This window comes from Canis lupus, chromosome 18, assembly GCF_011100685.1.
Source record: "Canis lupus familiaris isolate Mischka breed German Shepherd chromosome 18, alternate assembly UU_Cfam_GSD_1.0, whole genome shotgun sequence".
NCBI classification, from domain to species: Eukaryota; Metazoa; Chordata; class Mammalia; order Carnivora; family Canidae; genus Canis; species Canis lupus.
In genome coordinates, this window is record NC_049239.1 from 30,798,723 (window position 1) to 30,821,803 (window position 23,081).

The window sequence follows — 23,081 nt, forward strand, 5'->3', positions numbered from 1 at the left end:
AGTATCTTAAGAGCATTGTACCATTTTGGAAGGAATATAATTCTGGATGGAGTTAAATCTATTATTAGGAGTATGGTAACAAGATGGTCCAGACTTGGTGCATTACTTTGAGTAGCTGGAAGTAACTCAACAGCTGATTCTCTGAAGTGTCGGCATCTATGTTGATAATACCATATTGAATAGATATTGGTGAAATACACGTGTGCCAAAGTGTGGAAAGAAAATGCTGCACAATTTAAAAAGCTTGCCATTTCATTGAGATGCCAAAGGTCTAGTAGCCTCGTGCAGAGTAAGGCAGTCCTTCCAAATGAAAGTTTGTCAACTGATACATGTGACATTCCCGCCACTAACAAAAGGAACACAGGTACTGTTGGGCACCTTTGGATTTCAGAAGCGACATATATTTAATTGCCGCATGCTCCTTAAAAACATGTACTGAATCACTTGAAAAGGGCCACAAGGAAAAGGAGGCTTTTCAACAAATTCAGGTTGGTAGAAAAGCTGCTTTGTCACTTCAGCCGTATGACTCAACAATTGCATGGTACATAAAGTGTCTGTGACTCTAGAAATGTTGGAATGGAGAGTTTGGGAAGCCCCTGTGGGACCTGATAAAACATCTGGGCCTTTCAAAAGTGAATGGGATGCACCACGATGACCCCTCTGGGGAGTAGCCCTGAAAGGCAGTGGTGAAGAGAACACCTCCCAGTGGCAAGGCCTTAAGCTAAGAACCTGGTTGTTCACTTCTCTTTAAGGGGAAATGGCTAAAGATACTGGTATCCATTGATTCACGAGTAGTGTCTAGTGATTGGTCTAGAGATTAAAAAAAATTCAAAAGAATGAAGTCGAAAAGTGTGAAGGTGTGGGGAAGATATATGTTGGCTGAAACTCCCTGAATGAGCATGAAGAGTGAGGATATTTATATCTAATGCAAATGTATTCACCAACAATATCTTCAGTGCAAGAGGTGGCCAAAAGTCATGTCGACAAAATGGCTGATCTCTGCTGATGTTGGGGAGCCTCTCTCCCCAACCACCCCTGCCTTTAACCAATCGACTCACTGAGGCAAGTAGGGAAATTATCATGGGCCAAGCTACATAGACTTTGGCCTCTACCAACTATATAGTCTATCAGACCAGTCTTCAGTGGCAACTTCTCATCAGCGGAGAATAACACTGAGACCTTGATATGGTATCATTTCCCAGTAGAACATGCAGCCACCTGGCTGAAAGGGAACTGCCTGTACTTTCTGGAATAGGAATATATCTGGGTATAAACTCATGATCAGTATTACCAATGCTTCTGCCTAAACCATCATCTGGAGAGTTAACAGGATGCCTTATTTTTGTCATGATATTCCAGACTCCATAGCTTATCTCCAGGGAATTAATTTTACAGAAATTCAAAAACAATGTTCTCATGCTCAAAATGTTCACAGATCTTAGTATTTGGCCCATAACTCTGAAGCAACTGTATTGATTTAAAAAAAAAAAAAAAGATGCAATAGCCTTTTGAAATACTGTCACAGCACCAGTGAGATGACATCTTGAGGTATTGCGGGAGTGTCCTACCAAATATGGTATATGCTCTCACTCAGTGACTGATATATGGTAGTGTATTTTCTACTATTGCCATGATACGTAATTACAGGAAAGAAAACAAGGAAATTGCATTTGCCTTGCTTAATACCTATTATAATCTAAGGAAGAAGTACGTCAAACAAGTAAAACCAGTGGTCCCTCTGACTGGAAGCAGAAGCAGCACAAAAGGATTGCAGGGCTGACCGTCATGATTAATCCTTTCTGTAATGAGAAAATTAGGTTGCTACTCCACAAGGAGAAAGAATAAGCCTAGAATATGACTGCAACCATGAGATTTTTCTGGGAAAACTCTTAAGTATCTCACGTCTTATGCTTACAGTGAGTTGAAAACTACAGTAGCAAAATAGAAGAGACAACTAATGGTGTAGACACTTTAATAAAGACATTCGAGCTGCCCTGATAGGTGAGACACAATAACCAGATTACAGATATAGAATCCAGATCAGAATAAGGAACTTGTAATTACTATCTGCTGCCACTTTATTAATTGCTATATTATTTACGTGTTTTCTTCTTTGCTGTTGTATTATTCGTATATATTAACCAATTATTTTTCTCTTCTCTTAACTCTAATGTGTGTTATTAGAGGTTAAATCTCAAACTAATAGTTAAATTAAAGGACATCAAAAGGAAAGTAACTCAACTAGAAAAGGAATGAATATCATCTGGAAATTCTATGGGTCTTTATGTTTCCGTTTTTGGGGAGAGTGTTGGCATGTCTTTAGTTTTATGTGACCGAGTTCTTTTCATTCAGTTGTATTGAAAATTTGTCTAATTAGTGTCTTTATTTGGAAATTACATAGAAGGGACATGTTTGAATGCTGCACTGGCAAAAAGATACATTATAATAAATTATTTGCTTCACCCTAGCTTCATCACTTGTGCCAGTATTTCCCAGAACTCCCTTCCAATGTGAATCTTGGTTAGTTTGATTATAAGAGGTACCTGCCTAAAGTTTGAAGGCAGTCATGAAATTGAAGCCATTACTATTCTAAACTGTTTGTAGGTATCAGATGTTGTTGTGGTCAGAAGTGGTGGTGAAAGGTCAACTTGCAAAAGCATAGGATCTTCTACAAACACTGGCAGCTATTTAGACCTGGCCATTACCCTCCTTTTATATTTGTATAGTAGAGTCCCAGGTTTCCCCAATTGTCCATTTCTGTCTCCTCTCCAGTGCTTCAGATCAAAAAAGTAAGTGGTTTCTGATTTTTGGCCACAACCATCTGGATGTTCTCTCACTCAACTCTATACATGCATGTGTAACCTCTAGTTCCTAATGCAATACTTATTTCCATAATACTTGGGGTAGTTCTTGTGTTCTTACTGATCCCAACAGATACAATGATTAAGTAGCTCGATAAATTAACAAAAGCAGGACATATGTGAACTCATGAAGTGAATATGTTATGAAACCATGATCATGATTGACTCAGGTAGGACTTGACTGAGGTTCAGGGAAGGAAATCAATCTATCAACCAACCAGATATGATTATAAGTCCTCTTCAAATGATTCCCTTAATTGAAATAAAGGAATATTTACAGAAACACTATAAAAGGTAAAAATGTCAAAGAAGACACAAACGTTTTGCCTTTTTTAAAATAGGAGAGGGGCATCTGGCTGGCTCAGTGATTGAGCATCTGCCTCCAGCTCAGGTCATGATCTCGGGGTTCCGGGAGCAAGTCCCACATTGGGTTCCCTGCATTGAGTCTGCTTCTCCCTCTCCCTGTGTCTCTGCCTCTCTCTCTCTCTCTCTCTCTCTCTGTGTGTGTGTGTGTCTAATGAATGAATAAATAAAATATTTCTTTTAAAAATAGGAGCAAGACAAGAATAACTGCTATCACTTCTGTTTGCCATTGTATTGAATAGCTTGTCAGTGTACTACATGTCCTACAGCATGTGGGGAGGGGGTGGTGGTGGAAAGAAATAAAGGTTACCAGAAACAGTATTTTACAATGCACCTATTAAACTGTAACTCTAATCAAATCTGTAATAAGTAGACTGTTTTATATCTTATATGAGAAACACTTCAGTGTCACATTTTAAATATATATTTACAATTCCTTATCAAAAACACTTAACAGATTTTTATACTGTGCCTTTTTAATGTGTCAATGGCCAGCCATATCCAAAAGTTTTATTGCTCAAGTTTTAATTCTTCTGAAAGATTTACTTCAGATTTAATTTACATTTTATTTATTTTTTAAACATTTATTTATTTATTGTAGGGAGAGAGAAAGAACATAAGCAGGGGGAGGAGGAGGGACAGAGGGAGAGAATCCTCAAGCATACGCCTCGCTGAGCACAGAGCCCAAGGCAGGGCTCTAGCCCAGGACCCTGAGATCATGACCTGAGCAGAAACCAAGAGTCTGATGAACTGACTGAGCCACCCAGGAGCCTCAATTTACATTTTAAATGTAAATTTCTTTACCTTGGATATGTTATAAATGAAAATTAATTTATATCATCGTTATGAAACTTTGACTATATGTAATGTTTTTATATTAGAGAGGATTATTTTCAAGTATTTTTTTTTCTTGAGAAGTTGTTTTATACCATTCTTCATTTTACCTTGCATCTTACCTCCACAAACATAAAATTAAATAAATACAATGTGTTTAAAGAAAGGTGCTCTAGAAGAAAATTATAGGCCCTGAATACTTTCCAGATTGGGTCTTAAGAACAAATAAAAATTGTAGATGACAGTTTACATAATTCAGGAAAGCAAACCTCACAAATACTCAATACTTTTATTTTCAACCCATTTTCTTTAACATTATACAAGTATAAAGAGTGTATATATATATATATATATATATATATTTTTTTTTTTTTTTAATGGATGGATGTCATGGAGCTTATAGAATCCCCATATAACTCTTTTCTTACAGAATTATTCTGAAGTTGATTTAGGAGCATTTTGTGGGGAGGGTGAGGATACTACCAAGGAATATAAACAATACAGGCCATGTTCCTTACTGGGTCGAAACTTTGCAGTAAAGGTCAGGTTAACAAATTAATTTTGTGGGTTTACCAGGATAACTACCAATTTTTAGCAGCAAGTAGATGAAAGCTTTGCCTAACTTGTGGCTGCAGAAATTTTCTGCCTCCAAATGACTCCTCTGATACACTGTCTTTGTTAGGGTTCCCTAAATGCTATTGAAAAGCGGTACCAAACAAAACTATTAGAGGAAAACAACAACAGCAACAACTAATGAGGGCAATGCTGATAAATCAGACCCTTGGGTTGAAAGAAATTAGACATTGTTTACATCTCTGCTGAAAAAAAAAAAAAAGAGAGAGAGACTCATAAACCTATTCTTTTTAAATGTTCGTTTGACAGTAATGTGTCCTTCATAAGACAAATGCTTACTGTCTTCTGATAAGTAGCTCACTCATAAACACATACATTTTGCTTGCCTAATTGTCACAGAGTGATTGGTCCCACTTGCAAAATGATATGAATGAAAATTCAAGACTTAATGAAAGCTACGCTCCCTAATATTAAGTCAACTAGCTATAACCTTGACTTTTCAAAGTCTGTCTGACTTTATGACAAGGATATCCCTGCATATAAAAAGATGCCATTCCTTATGTGTCTTTCATCATACTTCAAACTGCTTAGCACCTTCAGGATGGCCCTGAGGGTCTTACAAAAATGGAAGAAGAAATACACAGGTACACCCATAATTACTTTCCTATCTCAAATACTGACTTCCGAAATCTAATATGATAAAACCCTTAAGGTGTTGGAAAATATGCTGAGTCATGTTCCAAGATTCAAGAGATTTTTTTTTAATTTGATTATTGTTTTTCTAATCTTTTTATGTGAAAATATGTATGCAACCCCAGGAAATAAATCATATCGTATAAAGATGATAATCCAAGCAGAAGATAAAAAGAAAGAAGATGAGGCATTCAAAATCAAGTCAGAATAACATCATCAAATGCAGCAAGTAGCAAGGCATAGAAAAAGAAAGAGACATATTGATAAATATTTTAGGGACAAATTATCTTTCAACTTTAAAATAGAAATGCCACAGTGTTAGGTGTTTTAAAAATAATTGTGTCCTGTATTGCTAAGAATTTATGTCTAGTTGGTTCCCTTTTGTGTGTGTGTGGGGGTAGGGGGTTGGAGAGGAGGAGAGAAAATATCAATTTAAAATCTCACCACCCCAAATTCCTAACCATATTAATGCTACCCTTTGATTTTGTCATATGTGCTTTGTGTTCAAAGAGGCAACTTTGATGACTCGGGGAATAACCAGGAGTGAGTGGTGAAGCATATGGATAAATAACCCAACAAAGTAGATGAAGCAGATGTGGGGTGAGGTGTTGGAGGTAAGGCTGGGTTCTTGTGTCACGGAGTCCAAGAATGAATCTCGTGGACACAGGAGAGTGAGTAAAGCGATAGAAGCTTATTAAATGAAGATACAGAGAAAGCTCTCAGGAGTGAGAGGGGTCCCGACAGGGCTGCTACTGAGGGCTTTTAGTGGCAATCTTTTATTCAGAACTGATGGGGAAGCTCGTGGCCTTGAGAGTCTTGTGCCATCTTGGGTTGAGCAAGAACTATCGATAACACCCTTAATGACTTACTTCTTTGTGGTCTGGTGATTTTTTGTGATTTCATTGTAGCCACCAAAGAAAAATTCTCCCTAACATCCAGGACCAGGTGGTCTTGTCTCTTCCCTTATTTCTGGTTTCCTTACATCTCAGCATTTGGGGGATTTCTGTGAGTCTGGTCCCATCGCCCCCTATCTATTTCTCCCAACCTAGTCCTGCCTGGCCCTGACTCACTGGTGATTCAGCCACAAGACTATCTAATCTATGGCATAATTAACTTAAAGGAACCTCTGACAGAATGGAACAATGCCATAGACAACTTCTAGTCTGGATTTCTTTACACTCTCTTCCATTTTCCCCCCACCTTACCTCTTTTACTGACTATTCTGACATAAATGTCTATGTTTCTGCCTCATGTCAAGAGAACACTGCTCACTACTTGAAAGCATTCATTGAGGCAAGTACCAAAAAGCCGGGATCCCTGGGTGGCGCAGCGGTTTGGCGCCTGCCTTTGGCCCAGGGCGTGATCCTGGGGACCCAGGATCGAGTCCCACATCAGGCTCCTGGTGGGTGCATGGAGCCTGCTTCTCCCTCTGCCTGTGTCTCTGCCTCTCTCTCTCTCTCTCTCTGTGACTATCATAAATAAATAAATAAATAAAAATAAAAAAAAAAAAAAAGCCAAATCTTCTAAGAATCAGAAGAATGCTCAACAAAACTAAACTTTATAAATTACTGAATACTGTAATATTGACAATACTGTGTATTGTCCACTTCTTTTTTTTTTTTTAAAGATTTTATTTATTTATTCATGATAGTCACACAGAGAGAGACAGAGAGGCAGAGACACAGGCAGAGGGAGAAGCAGGCTCCATGCACCGGGAGCCCGATGTGGGATTCGATCCCGGGTCTCCAGGATCGCGCCCTGGGCCAAAGGCAGGCGCCAAACCGCTGCGCCACCCAGGGATCCCTGTATTGTCCACTTCTTAAAAAGAGAGAGAGAGAGCTGTTAAAACCTTCTATGTTTTGTTGTAAACAACAAAACAAAGTATTTTGTTGAAATTAAGGATATTATGTGAGGTTATAATATTTCCACAAAGGAGCAACTAATTTTGCTCAATAATGCGTTTAATGAGAAGCTAAATAACTTTTTTAAGAATCACTTTGTCATCATCAGATCAATCACCAGCTGCAGAAATGAGGTCAACCAGTATCTCCTGGTCTTCAGTGAGTTTGCCACCAAAAGAATAATTCATAGCTAAGCAGTTAAGGTGATTCTTGGATTAATTCTGTGCTACCTGAGACTCAGTCATAAACACAAACTTACTAGTAGATTATGCTCCTCAGATTTTCATTGTTTATACTACTACTTGGAGGACTAGTGAAGAACTACTGGTTCTCCTTCTGTTAGCTCCTCTAGGACTTGAAGAAATATGGAGTTAATAACTGCTAACAGGTTTCTAAAGAAACCCCCCAAGCTACACCTACTCTCCCCATGCCCCCTTCCATCTGGACATGAGTTTAGAGTAAAGTATGGATAGAAAATAGCATTTTTAAAATCCAAGCACAGGTGATTTTTGCCACCTGTCCCAGGTAAAGCCCAGGAAGGAATCAAGAACCCGATAGTTGGAATGGCTGCATGGTCCTGATTTGGTCTTACTGAAGGTCCCCCAATGACTCTAGCAAGATGTGGAGAGAGTAGAATAATTTGCATGTTCCAAAAGAGAGCATGGTAATGATAAAGGGATATCACAATACTAGGAATACCAGGTGCCAAGGCACAGTGGACTAGATTCTCGCTACCCAGGAAAACACGAGAAATACTAAAGGCTGAACTGCATCTGGGAGTCAGTCACATGGAAGCCTGTCATATTCATATTCACATAAAACACCTCAGCAGATCACAGTGGACAATGAATGGTCAATCTAATTATCACAAAATCACTAGCATCATTTGTAGAATACAGAGCTATAAATCAAACTTAGAACTTTCTAATTTCATATGATGATACCTTAATTTTGTTTGAACTCTAACTCAGTTTTATATTTGTCGATTGAGTAAAAGAATGAATAAAACTGAGTGAATTTTTCTATAGAGCAAATTAAAAATTCTAAATAATTTCAACTTGGTCTGTAATTGATTTGATAGAAATTTGATTTTGGATGTAGTATAATAGTCTAGCTCTTATCTGAATTCCTATCAGGTAGATGCTTTTTGGCTATGTTAGGAGGTATGTATTTTCTCTGACCCAGTGTAAGATACGTGATGAGGAAATTACGGCCACATCGTGGCTCCCATGACTCTATCAAAAAATCCCATTTTATGTTACAGTTGGTAATGCGTATCTCCAATTAGGTTCCATTATCCATACAGAACTGTCCTTAAAAATCTTTCTATAAATACTCGAGTTCAACTTTGTATCTGCAAGTCAATTTAATCACGATTATGTTTGAAGTTATATTAAAGGAAAAATTACTTATGTTTCAGAATTATAAGAGACAAATAACACAGGATTATTTATAACAAAGCCAGAAGCAATTGCCTTCATGGAATGAAGCGAGCACATATTTTTATCTGAGGGAGGCAAGCTGTTTTTCCTCTGATGTGGCATCCATAATCACGCAATAAACTCAGTGCCACTTGATTAATGATTTAAGTGCATTTGAAAATAAGTTACTCTTAGGTATCATTTTTATACTCTTAATTTTTTAAAGATATCACTGTGGACACTTCATATTTAAATAAAAATCCTTATCTTTCTAAAATTTCATTATGGTCTATGTCTCATCTACTCTTGTATTTTCCTAATGCAAGGCATACACTGTTCTAATAAAACATTTATCACAAAACATTATTTCTGTTGTACAGAAGGTGAAACTGAGGCTTTAGAATCTTCCTTTTCAAAAATAAACCTTACTCAATAACAATAGATTGTCTCATAAATTTAAAAAGTATGCTCATGTTACTTTAAATAATTTTAAATTCATATCAATTATATTGATATATATATTTAAATTTATATCAATTACAGTTTTAAAGCAAAATCAGAGTTTAAAAACAAAGCTTGGTAATTAAGTTCATTTCACATGTGCAAAGAAAATTCTACTCAACTCAAATGGAAATCTCATCCATACATGAACTGTCATAATCCTAGAAAGTATAATGTCCTTCAAGTACTTTTCTTATATTCTACACAATGTGTAAACAATCTGGGACTATCAGAAATTTTAGTTTCACCAACTTCCACTATGTATACTAGATGTGTATGCTTATGGCCAAGAAGAAGAGGCAAGAGCATAGTTGGTTCCTGTTAAAGAGAAAAGCAAAAGAGCCATGCAAGAAACATGACAAGAAAACCTGAGACATGATCTGACAAAGTGTGAAATGTAACAGTGACAAAGATGAAGAGTTTTGACATACATGACAACCCATTTCTCACTTACCTCTGATGCCTTCAGGCTTCAAATCAGAGGAGAGATTTTTTAGTGTAGAGAATCAGCAGGGGCTACAATCCAGCATGGCTATCATCCAACAGAAGTGATGGGCTAAAAAATAACAATAATAAAGATTAAGGGATTAGTATTTAATACCAGCTGATTAAAGACAGAGAAATACTACATGCACTAAGCTTCTTTTTCTATTAACTAACACATAAGTGATCTGTTATTTATAGTCATATATTTTTTTCTCATTAAACTTTTGTTTTAAATGAATGAATAAATAAATAAATAAATTTTTGTTTCAATGGGTTTCAGATTTTTGGTCAAATTGTTTCCATTAAACAGTACTGATTTTGAAAACTAATATCTTAAAACTGCCACATACACACAAAAACCCAATTGGCCCACAGAACATTCGCTGTTCCTTCGGAAGCTTTTATGATACATTAGTATCATGATCCAGATTTTTATTATTAAACTTAAATGGCCAATTGACAGAAACACTTCTGAGACCATTCTTCTGCCACTGGTTAAGAGTAGGGTGAGAGGTATTGAGCACAATACTCATTTAGCCTTCTGAGATTTCTGGGCAGATTTGGTGCCCTTGAGAGCTCCAGCTGCCATCTTGTCCACACAACAACCATCTGTCTCATGTCAAAAACAGCAAAACAACCCAGAATAGGATAGTCAAAGAAGCTCTCAACATTCACAGGCGTGCCAGGAACCATATAAATGACAGCAGAACCACCAGATTTTAAGAGCTGGAGGACATCTTCCAGCTTCTTTTCCAGAACAATGATCAATTTTCTCCTTTAGCTTAGCAAACGTGCAAACAAAGTGAGCTGTGTGACAATTCACATAGGTTCATATCCAGCACTGATTTGGCCTGGAATGTTCCAGATAATCACCTGGGCTATGAAGCCACCTGCCTCCATTAGTGTGTCATCTTTGCATTCACCAGCCACACTGTCACAATGCACATCTTTGACAGATACATTCTTGATACTGAAACCCACTCTGTCCCCAGGAAGAGCCTCACTCAACGCGTCATGGTGTATTTCAACAGAGTTTACTCCAGTTGTAACGTTGACTGGAGAAAAGGTGACCACTATGACAGGTTTAAGAATACCAGTCTCCACTCGGCCCACAGGGACAGTATCAATACCACCAATTCCGTAGATGTCATGGCAGGGCAGATACAAGGGCTTGTCAGTTGGACCAGTTGGTGACAAAATGCAATCCAGGACTTTGAGCAGTGTGGTTGCACTGGCTTTGCCATCTTTATGGGTGATTTTCCACTCTGAACCAAGGCATGTTAGCCCTTGGCTCCAGCATGTTGTCACCATTCCAACCAGAAATTGACACAGATACGGTCAGGGTTGCAGCCAATTTTCTTGATGTAGGTGCTAACTTCCCTAAGGATTTTCTTGTCTCTCTTCTGGCTGTAGGGTGGCTCGGGGGAATCCATTTGGTTAACACTAACAATTAGTTGTTTCATACCTAGTGTGTGAGCCAGGAGGGCATGCTCTCAGGTCTGCCCATTCCTGGAGATACCAGTTTCAAATCCATCAACACCAGCAGCACAGTCAGTTGGAGATGTGCCTGTAATCATGTTTTTGATAAACACTCTGTACCTTGGGGCACCAGTGATGGTCACATAATAGTTCCTGGTCTTGAATTTCCAGGGAGATATCAATGATGATATCACGTTCACGTTCATCTTTCAGTTCATCCAAGACTCAGGCAGCCTTGAAGGTACACTCTCTCATCTCAGCAGCCTCCTTCACAAATGTTTTGGTAGTTGGTCAATCCCACCACATTTGTAGATCAGATGACCAAGAGTGGTAGCCTTGTCCAAATTTATGTGCCCAATGATAATGATGTGGATGTGAGTCTTTTCTTTTTCTATTTTGCTGAAGGTTTAGAGGCGGTTTTCACAAAGCCTATGTTCTGGTGACAAATCCGTTGCAAAAAATAATAGTTATATCTTTATTCTCACTGATTTCACATAATGATATTCTCATATCTGACCTTCCTTGAATATTAATAAAACAGAAATAGTTACCAGTTCCCATACACTGGGAGAAGAGATTTTCCCTTGTAATCAATTTCTGTCAAATTAAGAAGATGCACGTAACGAGCCCTTAGCTTGACTAAACTTTAGACAGTCTTCTTCCTGACCAAAGGAACTTCCCTTTATAGAGCATTTACTTTACAAAATTTATAATTGTAAATTCTTTCTCTGCCCCTTTGAGATATACAGCAGATTTTTAAAAATCATCTTGCCAGTTTTATGACCCAGGATTGTCTTTATCAGGTATCTGGGAGCAATGCCTTTGAAATGCAATCACCAAGGAAGATTAGAGCCTGTATCCTGTATCACACATCTCTGTTAAGAAGTATGAGCCGGGACACCTGTGTGGCTCAGTGGTTGAGCATCTGTCTTTGGCTCAGGGCATGATCTCAGCGTCCTGGGATTGAGTCTCGCATTGGGTTCCCTGCAGGGCAGAAGAAGGAGCAAGAATATTTCATCTTTTTATCCCAGCAGTCTTGCATGTAGCCTGAGCTCAAACACACTTTTATCGGATTAATGAATAAACCAGTGTTCTGAATCAAGGTATGATGAATGAATGACAGCTGTGTTTTCTTATGAAGATGTACAATGTGGATGCATGTGTCAAAGCAAACACTACACTGGACAAAGTTAAATAGGCAAGGAAGAAGGGCCTGCTTCTGCCCCTCTCTGTGTGTTTCTCATAAATAAATAAGTAAGTAAGTAAATAAATAAATAAACAAATCTTTAAAAAAGAAGAAGAAAGGAAAGAAAGAAAGAAAGAAAGAAAGAAAAAGAAAGAAAGAAAGAAAGAAAGAAAGAAAGAAAGAAAGAAAGAAAGAAAGAAAGAAAAAGAACGAGCCTAATTTCAGTGGGTGACAGCAAGACAGCAAGCCTACTCATAAAGAAAATCATTTTGCAAATTCAGGAAAAATTTGACATGGTGGACACACTCCACTAGTCAACCTCCCCTATCCTTTCCACTACCTCACTCTAGTGCTAAGGAAAGAGTGAGAGTGAGAGTGAGAGTGAGAGCAGAGAGAGAGAGGGAGATAGAAGAGCAGACCAACCCGTCACCTTTTGATTGAATGGAACTGAGTCAGACTGAGTTCTGGGGTCTTTCTGCTATGGCGATATTCTTGAATAAAGCCTTCCTTGCCTATTTAACTTTGCCCAGTGTAGTGTTTGCTTTGACATTTGCATCCACATTTTGCATCATCATAAGAAAACACAGCTGTCATTCATTCATCATGCCCTGATTCAGAACACTGATTTATTCATTAATCCCATAAATATGTGTTTGAGGTCTGCTACAGGCAAGAGTGCTGGGATAAAAAGATGAAATATTCTTGCTTCTTATATTTTAATGACCAGAAATACTTAAATTGTGTTTATAAAGTGCACATGGGAAATAAAGATTCCAGACTTTACCCGATCTGGAGCCTCATGACTAACTCAGGAGTTTTTCATTTGTTTATTTTTATTTCTTTATCTTGTTTACCTTTTTTTTTTTTTTTTTTTGCTTGTTTATCTTCTCTAAGCGGGAAGGTTGAAAAGGACGCAAACCATCTTAACAAAGCTGCAAACAGAAATTTCAGAAGGCTGAGTTTTTTAATGATGATTTTGGTGTCAGGAGAAGAGTTTTTATTCATTTCTTTTTGTAGTCCTTTAATTATTTGCTTCATTTATATTCCTTTCAGATATAAGCATGCAAACACAAAGCTGAATAGGTGCTTTGTCTTTCTGCTCATCACTTCATAGAGAGGGAAATCTAATTTAAGCTTTGTGTGTAAGTTGCTGATGGAACAGCAGTATGTTACCCCAAAATGATGTCAGACACATGACCCTATAGCCCATTCATTTGATTTGGGAAGAGGCAAAGTCACCATTATTTTGAATTTGATACTACTGGAAAACTAGATCCTGTCTATTAGAGCCTAAACTTTACCTCTAGGGTATATGACCTAAGCTATCGTGATGTACCTACCACCCCTTAGCAAAATGATAAGTAAACTTTCTTAGACAAGTAACAGAAGTTACTTTAGAGCATGTGGCAGACATCAGAGAGAGAAACAAAATGAGAGTACTCTCCGGGTAGTTTTTTAAGTGAAGATGGTATTATCTAGAATGAATAATTTGATAAAGCATGTTCAGTATGACATTAATTCTCAAATGAGAAACGTGTCATTCTAAAGCCATCAGGAGAGCAACTCCTATTAATCATAGCTACCTAAAAATGTTAAGAATGCAAGAAACCAAAGTGTAGATTTTGACAGGACTCTGAAGTAAATCTACTACCCCACATCCATGTGCCTTTGTTTGGAAAGGATGAAATGAAATCTTCAACAAACCTAGAGAAATTGGATGAGCCTTGATGAGCAACTCACTAACTCAGGGTGAAAAGTCTGACCTCAGTGGGATGTAGGAAACAGACCAACACTTCTGGAACAAACCCTCAGAAAAAAGTAAACTATTAGAGCCATCTACCCAGATGAAGAGCCTAACAAAGTTAAGGATCAGAGAAACCACCCCCTGGGCAGATTCTGATCATATGGAAGTTCTGGCTCAGCCCCGAGGGAACCAAAGCACACGTGAAAAAATGTTAAATGAAAAATTGCTGAGACCGAGCAGTTTTATCTTGTGAATTTTGGTTACATGCAAATAAAAGAAGTACACTATGCATAGGAAAAGATGCTCACTGTAGAATTCTTATTTTTAATCGCTAAAAGCTCTAAATTACCTAACTACTCAGTAATAAGAGAAGGATTGTATAAATAATGGTTTAGTTATAATAAGAGAGAATACTAAGCAGATATTCAAAATCGTGTTTAAAAAATTAGTGACAGAAATATTCATCCTAATTTTAGGGGACAAAAGAAACAGAGAAAATGCAATTTATGCTATTTGCAAGTATACATAATATTATGTATGTGCATATAGAGCAATAATAAAATTTGTGCTAAAACCAAAATATTACCCTTCTCTAGATATAGAGATTAAAAAAAAAAGATTTTATTTATCTATTCATGATAGACACCAAGAGAGAGACAGAGACACAGGCAGAGGCAGAAGCAGGCTCCCTGCAGGGAGCCCGATGTGGGACTCGATCCCAGGACCCAGGATCATGACCTGAGCCAAAGGCAGACACTCAACCGCTGATCCACCCGGGTGCCCCTAGATGTGTCATTAGATCATAGACTTTTTTCCTTCTTACATATATCCTCTACGTTTCAAATTCCTTGCAAAGACATTACTGTTTTTATTATCAGAAAAAAATCTTTAAATTTAATAACAATAAATTGCTGAGACTAAAATTTTGTTCTACTGGTAAGCTAGGCAGTTAGTCTGCCATTGTCAGAAGATGCATGATTCTGGGTCAGAGGCAAAGATCTTTCTTATCGTGACCAAGCAGGCAGCATGAGCTTCACATTCACATTAGTACGCTTGCCTCCAAAGTCCCACAGTGGTGAGGCAGAGAGAGGATGCGATTTGGGCCCAGGGACCCAGAGTCCACAAACTCTAGATCTTTGAGGGCTTCTAGCAAACCTGCCCCAAAATTTGTCTCCAAAGGGAGACTTTATCTTTATCATGCCCCCATGGAACAAATCTACCCTTTGCCCCAGAGGAAGATACTATCCCTATCTTTGAAAGCTCTTTTCTATAAAAACATCCTTGAAAAGATGGTTTGGAGAAAAACTGTCAATGCCTCTTGGTAAAATCCTGGGCAAAAAATATAAGACCCCCACTGGAAGTATGTGTCCCACCACAAAACACATTTCCAAACTCAGTAATCTGTTTTGTTTTTTATTCTAAACTTGTTTAAAAAGAAACAGCATCTCTAAGATGTTATTTTTACAGTTGCTGATACGGCCATCCTGCCCCCTCCTGAGCTGGCTGTTGAGTTCTGCACAGGACAGCATTAGAATTTGCTTTACAGGCCCACTGAGAACCTATAGCCTGGATTCCCACTTGTGACATTGCATTTCACTGCTTAGCAAACACTGGCTTGTCCTTTTGTTCTCAGAGGTAGTTTCCAGCATCTCTTCCTCCCCAAAGGACTCTGTGGCCGAGGATAGATTTGATGCACCACAGAACACACAACTATGAGGGGAAGTCTTTCCACCCACTCTGATGTGTGATGAGGTCGCTTTGGGTAACCAGCTCACTTCAGCCAAGCAGAGTCCTAAGGTGCAAAATGCATTTCCAACATCACTGTGATATATTCTGAGAGGACCGTTCTTGTCCATAAAATAAATAAAAGCAGGCTATTAGACAAAATGAAGTTCTGATGCTGGCTCACGCAGATCCTGCGTGCCCTTCTACGAATGAGAATCGCCTATTGGTCGAATGGGATCCATTGATACCTGAGTTACTAAATTTCATTTCTCTCTGACATTCAGGAAGCTGACTTCACCTTACACTCTTGGGTATGGGCTTCTTTGTTTTTCCTTTCCTCTTGATAAAGCTCTAAGTTAAGGTACCAGGAATGACACAGGCAAATGTCACACCACCTACCATAATTGTGACTTTGAAAAATCGCTCAGCCCGGTGATTTTTCTTTTGCTTACTACTATCAGCTCCAATTTTGCCAGCATTCTATTTGAAAAAAAAAAATCACATTTACAAAAGTAGCTAGAAAAGTCTAAGTAGAGTTTAAATGTTCTCACCAATAAAACAAACAAATAAACAAATAAATGTCAATAGGTGAAGATATGTCAACTCAATGAGGGGTGGATGGAAATCCTTTCACTATGTATGTATCAAATCATATCACCACATTATACACTTTAAATATATCTTAGAATTTTATTTATCAATTATACCTCAATAAACCTGAGAAAGAAAAAAGAACGCTCTCTCTAGGCTTTGTAGTCCATAAATAAAATTAAAATACCAATATCACACAGCTTTTTCTAAAATGGTCATTGAACCTAGGGATTTAATGAAAAAGTAACAATTTACTATTACAGTAAGTTGTAGGATTTGCAAACACCAATACCTGAGAAAAAGAGAATTAACATAGTCTATGCTGATCCTAAATTTGCTTTTTTACATGTTTCTTTTCATATCTCCTATTAAATAAATGCTTTGCTCTAGATCCAATTAATGATTTTATTAGTACACAAAACTTCCCTTTTCCCCAATCTATTAACCTATCAGTGGTTAAATAAAATAAAATTGGGCAGCCCAGGTGGCTCAGCGGTTTGGTGCCACCTTCAGCCCAGGGCCTGATCCTGGAGACTCGGGATCGAGTCCCATGTTGAGCTCCCTGCATGGAGCCTGCTTCTCCCTCTGCCTGTGTCTCTACCTCTCTCTGTTTTTCTCATGAATAAATAAATAAAATCTTTTTAAAAAAATAATTAAATTAAACAGAATTAAATTAAATTCCATGCTACCTACAATGGTAGGCACATTGGGGAGTTAAAAAAATAAATTATTTTTGATATTAACAGTTATAAAAAGTCAGTAGGAAGTGTTAGAGAACGGAAGCAGACAATAATATTATTCTTTGTCCATAACAGCTTAATATTTTATAGATATTTTTTGTTCCACTTGATTTTACTTAGCATGAACATTTTCCAAAATCATTACAAAGCTTTATTATACATGATTATATAGAAGTAATTCCCTTTCTGTTGGGCACTAGTTGTTTTCTTATTTTTCACACTTACAAAAAAAGCTCCCACTACCAATATTCCTGATCATAAATGGGAGACCACATGACTTCCTAAGCTAGAGTCCTAGAAGTAGATTGCTGTATGGAGGATGGAGTCATTTTTAAAGCTCTAGATACCTACTGTCAGATTGCTGTCCAATATTCTATCAATTTATTCTTCTTTTGTAGTGCATGGGAATTTTCATCTCACTGAACACTTCTCAGAATTCATCATTAAATTTTAAAAGAATTTTTTAATATTGGTTTTAATTTATATTTCGTTAATGAGAGGTAACATTAAACATATTTTTCTTGTACAAATGTACCATGCATACTTCTTCATCTTCTTAATCTTATGTTTACAAAGTTTTTTTTTTTTCTAAGATTTCATTTACTCATTCATGAGAGACACAGAGAGAGAGAAAGAGAGAGAGAGAGGCAGAGACGCAGGCAGAGGGAGAAGCAGGCTCCATGCAGGGAGCCCAACGTGGGACTTGATCCTGAGTCTCCAGGATCCACCCTGGGCTGAAAGCAGAGCTAAACCCCTGAGACACCCTACAAAGATTTTTCGGTCTCAATTTTACTCTCCTGTTCAGAGTGGTTGGGAAGATAAAAAAATCTGCATTTTCCTCTCATCCTTCTTAAAGTGAATGGGTTGTATGAATTAGTTAGAAAGCAGGAGTTCTGAAAGGTGGAAGTGGAGGTGGATGCCACCCTTCTGCAATGAACGAGGAGACCAGTAGCCTCCAGCACGCGTGGATTTGGGCTGTGCCCATTTTCCACATTCTCTTCTCCACTCATCAGGTTCATGGAGGTGGAGCACCTGAGACATTACAGCAAAATTTCTAGCAAAGCAAAATTTGGATCCTGGTCACTCTCAAGGCAAAACTATTATCATGGCTCCTTGATTCCTACTTCCCTAGCCATGCCAAAAATTTGAAGATTCCTCTCTTATATTTCTGCTAGAAATATCTGCAGCAGTTTCCATTTCCTGCACTGAAACATGACTGATACACTGTAAATTCCTCAGCTCTACAGGATTCTATCCTTGTGGCTTATTTGTATGTGTCTATATGGCATATCTTACTGAAGACTTTCAGTGATTTTTTTTTTGCAAAGCAATGCAAAAAGATTAATATTAAATATTTGATAAACTTCTTCATGAATGCTTTTGGCTACTATTCCCTAGAGTTATTATTAATATATCTATTAGAACTTATTCATTCCAAGATCTTTTATTTCTATTTTCTGGATTCCATCTTTTCTCTAGACTACCAATTCCCTTTATTATTAATTATGAAATATATTTTAGCTTCTGATACATTCAGAAAATATAAAGGTTATAGATCTTTTAGATTTAAAATATTTTTTGTCTTTTGTCATTAGTGTGTTTTCTTACCTGTTGAAGAAGAACCTCCTAACTTTTCTATAAAGTTTCTTTGGGTAGTCCTATCATTTTTTTTTTTTTTTTTCAGATGAACTTGAGAAATGTGTTGTCAAGTTCTAAAAAGTAAGTCTTAGCTGGTTTTAAAATTTTTACCTCTTTATATGGCTGAAAATTTCATCTATAAATATTGTTCAGCCACCATTTATTTATTCAAATGTCTTAAGATATTTACATTTCTTACTAAGATTATTCATAATCTTTTCTATTATATATGCATACATTTTCTTTTTAGTAACTCTTTACCTATTTCTCCCACCCTTTAACCCCCAACCTCTAGCAACCACCAATCTGTTTTCTGTATCTATGAACTTGTTTGTTTATTTGTTTTGGGTTCTATAGACAAGAGAGATCATATGGTATTTTTCTGTCTGACTGATTTCACTTAGCATAATATTCTCAAGGTCCATCTGTTCTGTTGCAAATGGCAAGATTTCATTTTTTAAATGACTGAATAATATTCCTGTGTGTGTGTGTGTGTGTGTGTGTGTGTGTGTGTGTACACCAAATCTTCTTTATCCACTATGGACACTTCGGTTGTTTCCATAACTTGGCTATATAAATAATGCTGCAGTGAACATAGTAATGCGTATATCTTTTTAAATCAGTGTTTTCATTTTCTTTAGATAAGTACCCAGAAGGAGAATTTCTGGATAAGTATAGTTGTATTTTTTAATTTTTTTGAAGAATCTCCACAGTTCTTTCCATAGTGGCTACACCAATTTACATTCCTACCTACACTGCACAGGGTCTACATCCTCATTATTTCTTATGTTTTTGGTAACAGTCATTCTGACTGGTGTGAGGCAATAGCTCATTGTGGCTTAGACTTTCATTTCCCTGATGAGCAATGATGTAAAATATCTCTTCATATACCTGTTGGCCATCTGTACATTTTCTTTAGAAAACGCCTATTCAGATTTTCTGTTCATTTTAAAACAGATTGTTTGGGTTTCTGTTCCTGTGATAAAGTTGTATGAATTCCGTATTTTCAAGTCTTATACTCAGGTCTTTAATTTATTTTGAGTTAATTTTTGTGTAGGGTGTAGGATAGTGGTCCAGTTTCACTGAAGAGCTGATCCTTTCCCCATTGTATATTCTTGACTCCTTTGTCTTAAATTAGTTAACTATATACGCATGGGTTTATTTCTAGGCTCTCTATTCTGTTATACTGACCTATGTGTTTCTTTTTATGCTAATGCCATACTAATTATAATAGCTTTGTAATATAGTTGGAAATCAGAGAGCATGGTTATCTCCAGTTTTGTTCTTTCTCAAGATTGATTTGGTAATTTAGGTCCTGTGTGTTGGTGTGGGTGTGTAGCCATACAAATTTTAGGATATAACTATTGCTTTGAAAAAATGCCATTGGAGTTTTGATAGGGACTGCACTGAATTGCCTTAGGTATTATGGGCATTTTAATAATATTGATAATTCCAATTCACGGGCATAGAATATCTTTTCATTTATTTGTGTTTCAATCTCTTTCACTAAACTCTTGTAGTTTTCAACAGGTCCTTCACCATCTTGGTTAAGTTCATTCCCAGATATTTTACCTTTTTGGATGTAATTATATGTGGAATTGTTTTATTTCTCTTTCAGGTAGTTTTTATTGGTGTATAGAAATGCAACAGATTTTGCATATTGATTTTATACCCTGCAATTTTACTGAATTTATTAGTTCTAACAGTTTTTTTGTTTTGTTTTGTTTTTGTTGTTTATTTTGTTTTGTCTTTTTTTTTTTTTGATGATGCTTTTAAGATTTTCTATATGTAATACCATGCCATTGACTAATAGTGACAGTTTTACTTCTTCCTTTTGAATTTGTAAGTTTTTTTTTCTTTTTCTTTGACTAATTGGTCTGGCCAGGACTTCCAATACTAGGTTAAATAAAAGTGGCAATATTGGGCATCAGTCTTGTGCTCCTGATCCTAGATGAAAGGCTTTTAGCTTTTTACTGTTAAGTATGATGTTAGCTGTGGGCTTTTCATATATTATGTTGAGGTAAATTCCCTTTATACCCACTTTGTTGAGAAATTTTATTACAAATGGAAGTTGAATTTTGCCAAATGCTTTTTTTTCTACATATATTGAGAAGAACATATATCCTTAATTTTGTTAATGTGGTATATGACACTAATTTATAGATATTGAGCCATTTTTGCATCCTTGGAATAAATCCCACTGGATCATAGTGTATGACACTTTTATTGTATTGGTGAGTTTAGTTTACTAACATTTGTTGAGCATTTTTGCATACATCTTCATTAGGGATATTGACCTGTCATTTTCTTTTCTTGTAGTACCCTTGTCGTGTTTTGGTATCAGGGTAAGACTGGCCCCATAAAATGACTTTAGAAGAATTCACTCCTCTCCTGTTTTTTGGAAGAATAGGTATTAATTCTTTGATGTTTTCCATCTTCACACTCTTAGTGTTCTCCTTTTGCTTTGCTTCAGAGTACTAGAAACTCCCTTATGAGAGTTTTTACATGTGTTTTGTGCTCCGTTTTTGTGGCTATCCCCCACGGAACACATCTACATCACCTGGCTCTGGCAGCCAGTGGAACTTATGTTTGTGAGTCCCAAAGACTGTAACTGTCAGAGAAAGAGCCCTTAAGCCGCTGCCACCTTACAGGACATAGCAAGAGGCAAAAGACCCAGAAGCTCAGTTTTCATGGGAAGGAGACCCAATTTTTGCAACTGCTGTCCAGAGGATACCAGATGATCCAGATGATCTGGCCAGCAGGGTGTATGCCTGTGGCCCCATGGGATTGTAGATATATTTGCATACTTTTAAAAGCTGCTGCCTGAGGGTCTGGCTTCCCAAAAGCCTGAAACTAGGTACTAAAATCCTTCCCTTACAGACAATGGCAGGTCTAGGCACACTCTCAATTATTGGGAGTTCTTATTTGTAATAGCTCCCAAGATTTGAGTGACAACAAAGAGCTGGAGCTGGCTTGAATGATAAGGTTCTCATGTGACACAAGGCCACTCCTTCAATGTTGGAAGAGGTGGTTGTTTCATCTACTATATGGAGACCAACATGATGAGTCAAGCAAAATGAAGAAACAGAGGAATATATTCTAAGAAGAAAACAAAAACAACAACAACAACCAAAAAAAAAAAAAAACCCTCAGAAAAAGAGCTTAATGAAAAAGAAATAAGTAATTTACCTGATAGAGAGTTCAAAGTTATAGTTATAAAGATGCTCATTGAATGGGGGGGGGGGGAGAATGGATGATCTCAGTGAAAACAAGAAAGAGATGGAAAATATAAGCAAGTATCAAATACAAGTCAGGAATAAGTACCAAATAGTTGAAGAATATAATTGAACTGAAAATACACTAGAGGGATTCAACAGCAGACAAGGTAAAGCAGGAGAAAGGGTCAGTCAACCTGAAGACACAACAGTGGAACACAGAGCAGCAAAAACAAAAAGAATGAAAAATAGTGAAGAAGTTTAAGGGAGGTACCGGACAATATCAAACAGACTAATATCAGCATCATAGTACTCTCAGAAGAAAAAGAGAAAGAGAAAAGAGCAGAAATCTTGTTTGAAGAAAAAATGGCTGAAAAGTTCCCTGGCTGAGGTAGAAAATGGATCTTCAGACCCAGGAAGCTCAGAGAGTTCCAAATAAGATGAATCCAAAAAAGACCCACACCAAAATACATGATAACGAAAATGTCAAAAGTCAAAAATGAGGAGAGACTATTAAAAACAGTAAGAGGAAAACAAACTTTTGTCACATATAATGGAACCCCCATAAAACTACTAGAAGATTTTTCAACAGAAACTTTGCAGGCCAGAGCAAGTGGCATAATATATCTAAAGTGCTTACAGAAAAAGAAAACCCAAACTAGAATATTCTATACAGCAAAATTATCATTCAGAATTTAAAGAATAATAAAAAGTTTTCCAGACAAGCAAAAGCTAAAGGAATTCATCACCACCACTAAACAGCCCTAACAAGAATTGTTAAAAGAGACTTCTTTAAGCTGAAATTAGAGTATTTTTGGTAACAATAAGCATATGAAATAATAAATCTCACTAGAAAGATAAATTTAGGAAAGGTATAATCACTAATAAAGCTAGTATAAAAATTAAAGGACAAAATGGTATATATGTGTAAAATTTCTTTGAATTGTCTTTAAATAAAGAAATATATGTACATAGTATCTCTATACATCACTTCTTTCACTTAATAATAAAGAAATGTGTCATATATGTTTTAAAAATACAAAATAAATATAAATATAAATATAGATATATATAAAATATGCCAGAACTGATGTTAGGCATTTTTAGAATCTAAAAAAAATTAGGTCATT

General features: G+C 36.8%; 1 pseudogene; it reads right to left on the reverse strand.

The window, feature by feature from the left end:
• Positions 1–10,297: 10,297 nt before the first annotated feature.
• Positions 10,298–11,318, reverse strand: LOC119864293 (annotated as a pseudogene).
• Positions 11,319–23,081: the final 11,763 nt, after the last annotated feature.